The sequence below is a fragment of the Sarcophilus harrisii genome, chromosome 2, assembly GCF_902635505.1.
Source record: "Sarcophilus harrisii chromosome 2, mSarHar1.11, whole genome shotgun sequence".
NCBI classification, from domain to species: domain Eukaryota; kingdom Metazoa; phylum Chordata; class Mammalia; order Dasyuromorphia; family Dasyuridae; genus Sarcophilus; species Sarcophilus harrisii.
In genome coordinates this window covers 244664101-244670345 of record NC_045427.1, presented here as the reverse complement: position 1 = coordinate 244670345, position 6245 = coordinate 244664101, and positions in this window count along the sequence as shown.

The following is a 6245-nucleotide window of genomic DNA, read 5'->3' as shown; positions in this document are numbered from 1 at the left end:
TGATCTTCATGAGGATAGATATGTGAGTTGCCTTGACATGTACCCTATACTTAGTGATGAGGTCTTGAATAATATTTTTATTTTTTTAATTAATTAATTTTTTTTTAGTTATGAAGGTCTTTTTTTTTTTTAAATTAAATAACTTTTTATTGCCAGAACCTATGCCAGGGTAATTTTTTACAACATGATCCCTTGCACTCACTTCTGTTCCGATTTTTCCCCTCCCTCCCTCCACCCTCTCCCCAAAGATGACAAGCAGTCCTATACATGTTAAATAGATTACAGTAGATCTTGGATACAATATATGTGTGCAGAACCGAACAGTTTTCTTGTTGCTCAGGGAGAATTGGATTTAGAAGGTATAAATAACCTGGGAAGAAGAACAAAAATGCAAGCAGTTTACACTCATTTCCTAGTGTTCTTTCTTTGGGTGTAGCTGCTTCTGTCCATCCTTGATCAATTGAAACTAAGTTAGATCTTGTCTTTGTTGAAGAAATCCACTTCCATCAGAATACATCCTCATACAGTATCGCTACTGAGGTATATAATGATTTCCTGGTTCTGCTCATTTCGCTCAGCATCAGTTCATGTAAGTCTCGCCAATCCTCTCTGTATTCGTCCTGCTAGTCATTTCTTACAGAACAAAAATATTCCATAACATTGAATAGTATTTTTAACAGGGAGAAAAGAATTGATCTCTGAAACAAACAGGGGGAAGAATCTGTTAGAGATCAGTGTAGCTCCATGGACCCTCACTCTGGGGAGGTCAACCAACCTGAAGTCCAAGTTATGTGAAACTCCTGAGACCCACTCTCTGTAGAAGTCTCCAGCAGTCTCACCTTGCCATGCCCTGTTAGAAATCCCAGTCATGTCTCTGAGGTTAAATTTTCCCTATAAATTCTACTTATGGGCCATCCCATGGCTGCTGCCTTCCTTTGGGTCAGCTGCTATGGCACTCTCCCTTGTGGTGTCTTTCCCCTTCCCTTTCCCCCATGCCATGTGATATCTCTCCTAACTCTACTATACTTCCCAACTCTATTTCTCCTCATAGCTAATTAACTCTTTTGGGATGCTATGTCTCTTTTAGGAACTTGTCTTTCATATGGCTCTCTCAACTATATTTCATATTTATTATAACTGGTGTCTATTGCATCCATTAATTTTGTCTGTAATCTATTCCTCTAAATAAATCTACCTTTTGTCAAAGAGAATGGCCATTGTGAATTCTTCACATGACCAAACCCCAGCTTTTGGTGCCTGCCATCATCTGATATCTATATCACCTACATCATTTTGGGCCTTGAACCACATCATTTGGTGCCAAATCCCACATCATAAACCACATCATTTAGGATTCATTTATAACTCCATTATATGGAGGGGCAGAGCCAAGATGGCAGAGAAGGCACACTCGACTTTCTAAGCTCCTCTCGTGCCCTCACAACCAACATTAAATTCAGTCTCAAAAATAGCACTTGACTGGTAAAACCCATGAAGATTAGAAGCATAACAACTCACCAGCCAAAGATAATCTGGAAGATCACCAGGAAAGGTTTATCCTGAGAGGCCAGGAACAGACCAGCATAGGCAGGGAGAGACTAGCTTCAGGGAGCAGACCAGGGGTGGGGCTGACTTCTGTGGTTAGAGAGGACTCTCCCATAGGCTAACTGCGCTGCCTTAATTATAAAGTAGTAAACCGGCTGAGAAATTAAAGCCAAAGACAGAGGGTACTCTCTAAAAAACGCCAGAAGCTAATAAGATCTGGCTATAACCACCTAAAACTGGAAGTGACTCAGGCAAACCCATAACACAGCCCTTCAGCCACATTCTACAGTTCGACTTCTGCGGGGCAGATACAAATCTGCACAGCAGGAGGGCACAGCCTGGGTCAGCCTCTAATCTGCACAGTGTGGGGCTCGGCCTGGGGCAATAGAACTTTCAAAGCCAATTGTGCTTCCCTGGGCAGGGACACTTTCGGTCCTGCAGGGCTATTCACTGCTCAGCTGCTAATACCCACAGCCCCAGGGCTGGCTTTGGCTTGGGGTAGTGAAACTTTCACTGCTCAGCGTCTAGCCCCAGGGCAGTTGTTAACTTGCACAGTGGGATTCTTTACAGGGCACTTCCACAGCTACGCAGTGCAGGCCTGAGTTACTCCCGGGGAACTCTTTCCCATACCTCGCTGCTCTTTGTAGCCATTTGGCAGGACAGCTACCCCTCCATACACCTACCAGAGGAAGCTGGTAATCTCCTGGCCCTGAAGGCTGACCCTACAGGCTTTAACAAAATGAGTTTAAAAATCAAAAGGAGGATGGATAGCTTCTATACAGAAAGAGAGAAGCTTTTCAACCCCGAGGAGACTAATAGCAGTCTCCAGACAATTGTTGATACCCAACACAAAAGGCTCTCCTAGAAGAGACTATTAAAAACCTTAAAAGAGAACTAAAAGAAAAATGGGGAAAGGAAAGAGAAGATTTGCAAGAGAGCAACAACTTCCTTAACTGTGAATTGAAAAAGGTAAAAAAACTCCCAAGAAATGCAGGGAAACAGAATTTATGAATTGGAAAAAGTTAAGAATTCCCAAGAAAGTAGGATTTGTGAAATGAAAAAAGAAAATAACTCCCTAAAAAAAATTAGTGAAATGGAAAAAAATTCCATAGAGCAAAACAACTCATTTAAAAACTCAATTGGATATAGAAAAAGAAGTAAAAAAAGCTAATGAAGAAAATAACTCACTAAAATCAGAACTGAACAAATAGAAATCTCTGATTCATTGAGACATCAAGAATCAGTCAAGCAAAACCAAAAAAATGAGAGATTAGAAAAAAAAGTCAAATATTTACTTGGAAAAACAACAGACCTGGAAAATAGATCTAGGAGAGATAACCTGAGGATCATTGGACTACCTGAAAATTATGATCAAAAAAGAGCCTTGATACTATTTTACAGGAAATCATCAAAGAGAACTGCCCAGAAGTTATAGAACCAGAAGGTAAAATAGGTGTTGAAAGAATTCGTCGAACACCTTCTAAAAAAGACCTTAAAATAAAAACTCCAAGGAATATTGTGGCCAAATTTCAAAACTATCAGACTAAAGAAAAAATATTATAAGTAGCCAGGAAAAAACAATTCAAATACCGAGGTGCCATAGTAAGATCACTCAAGATCTGGCTGCCTCAACATTAAAGGATTGAAGGGCCTGTAATCTGATATTCCGAAAGGCAAAAGAACTTGGAATGCAGCTAAGAATAAACTACCCAGCTAAGCTGAGCATTTTTTTCCAGAGAAGAAGATGGACATTTAATGAAACCGAGGAATTCCATTTGTTTCTAAGGAAAAAGCCAGAGTTAAACAAAAAATTTGATCTCCAACAAGAGGACTCAAAAGAAGCAGAAAAAGGCAAAAGAACTCTTGAGAACTGTATTTCTGTTGTGGATGTACAAAAAACCACATGTATAATTTGATTTTACTAATATAACATAATAAAAAGGAAATAGAAAGGAAAGGTGATAGTGTCGGAAAAAGGGAAAAGAAGAGATAAAGAGAGAGAAACTACATCCCACGATGAAGCAAAGAAAACCTATCATATCTGAAGGAACTTAGAGAGGGGGAGGAACGTTGTGTGAATCTTACTCTCATCAAAGAGAAAATAATTGACATATTTATTTTACAGAGAATCTTCTCTCACCTCATTAAAAAGTGGGAGAGGAAAAGGCAAAAGGAAAAAGAATAATAAGGGAAGGGTACAAGAAAGGGGAAGGGATTCAAAGGGAGGAGGGAAGGATCCTAAAGAGGGAGAGCTGTGTGACACAAGTGGGACCCATAAGTTTAATACTAGGGAAGGGAGTGAGGGGGGAAGGAAAAAAGAAAAGCACAATCCAGGGATATTATGATGGCAGGAAATACAGAATTAGCAATTTTAACCATAAATGTGAATGGGATGAACTTTCCCATAAAGTGGAGGCGGATAGCAGACTGGATCGAAAGTCAGAACCCTATAATATGTTGTTTACAGGAAACACAATTAAAACAGGGAGATACATACCGAGTAAAGATAAAAGGCTGCAGCAGAATCTATTATGCTTCAAGTGAAGTAAAAAAAGCAGAGGTAGCCATCCTTCTCAGATCAAGCAAAAGCAAAAATTGATCTAATTAAAAGAGATAAGAAAGGAAACTATATCTTGCTAAAGGGTACTATAGACAATGAAGGAATATCAATATTAAACATATATGCACCAAGTGATATAGCATCTAACTTCCTAAAGGAGAAGTTAAGAGAGTTGCAAGAAGAAATAGAGAGCAAAACCATAATACTGGGAGATCTCAATCTTGCACTCTCAGAATTAGATAAATCAAACCACAAAATAAATAAGAAAGAAGTCAAAGAGGTAAATAGAATACTAGAAAAATTAGGTATGATACATCTTTGGAGAAAACTGAATGGTGTTAGAAAGGAGTATACTTTCTTCTCAGGAGTTCATGGAACCTACACAAAAATTGGCCATATATTAGGGCATAAAGACCTCGAAATTAAATGCAGGAAGGCGGAAATAGTAAATGTTTTCTTTTCAGATCACTATGCAATAAAAACTACATTCAACAAAAAGTTAGGGGTAAATAGACCAAAAAGTAACTGAAATCTAAATAATCTCATCTTTTTTTTTTAAAATTTATTTTTTTTTTATTTAATAGCCTTTTATTTACAGGTTACATGCATGGGTAACTTTACAGCATTAACAATTGCCAAACCTCTTGTTCCAATTTTTCACCTCTTACCCCCCACCCCCTCCCCCAGATGGCAGGATGACCAGTAGATGAATAATCTCATCTTAAAAATGATTGGGTGAAACAGCAAATTATAGACACAATTAATAATTTCACTCAAGATAATGACAACGGTGAGACATCATACAAAAATTTGTGGGATGCAGCCAAAGCGGTAATAAGGGGAAATATTTTATATCCTTAGAGGCTTACTTGAATAAAATAGAGAAAGAGAAGATCAATGAATTGGTTTTGCAACTAATAGTAATTGCAGGCTTGCAACTACTTGCAGGCTAATAGTACACTATTTTAAACTCCGATTCTTTGTGTACAGCAAAATAACTGTTAGGAAATGTGTGCTTATATTATATTTAATTTGTACTTTAACATACTTAACATGTATTGGTCAACCTGCCATCAGGGGAAGGGAATGGGGGGAAGGAAGGGAAAAATTGGAACAAAAAGTTTGGCAAATGTCAATGCTGCAAAATTACCCATGCATATAACTTGTAAATAAAAAGCTATAATAATAATAAAAAAATAACTCATTATATGTAATGGAGAAAAGTTAATTTTTTTCAATAGAATCAGAAAAAAGCAAATATACAAATATTCTCTTAATAGTCAACTAAAAATTAATTGGAACTACAAATTTGTCCAAGTTACAGGATATAAAATAAAACCACATAAATCATCAGCATGCCAGGATGTTAGCAATAAAACTAGACAGAAAATCTAGAATAAGAATTTCCATTAAAAATAACTGTAACAGATATAAAATGTTTGAGAATCTACCTTCTAAAATATATTCATAAGTTAAGAGTCCAACCAAGAAAATCAGGAATCAGAAAGATTCCTCTTCCTGGGTTCAAATGCAGCCTCAGATGCTTACTAGTGATTCTGGGCAAGTCACTTAATCCTGTTTGCCTCAATTTTTCATCTGTAAAATGAACTAAAGAAAGAAATACAAAAACTACTCTAATAGAAAATCCCAAATGAAGTTATGAAGAGTTGGACATAACTCAAAAACTATAATAACCCCAAAGTCATTAACCTGTGCATACTCTTTTTACCCAGAGATACCAATACCATTACTATATCTACACTCAAGAGATCAAAGAAGAAAAGTACCTATGTATACAATACTTATACCAATTTCTTTTCATGTCAACCCCAAACTGGAAACTCCTCTACATATTTTAGGATGTCTAAACAAATTATGATATATGAATGTAATGTAAAATTATTGTACTATAATATAATGAACAGTTTCAAAAGACACTAGGAAACATCCTATTAAATGATGCTGAATGAACCTTGCAGAACTAGGAGAAGAATTCATACAATGATGACAACATTATAATGAAAAATAACTATGAAATACTTTAGAATTTTGTCAATAAAATAGTAATTTTGTTCTGTAAGAAATGACCAACAGGATGATTTCAGAAAGGCCTGGAGAGACTTACACGAACTGATGCTGA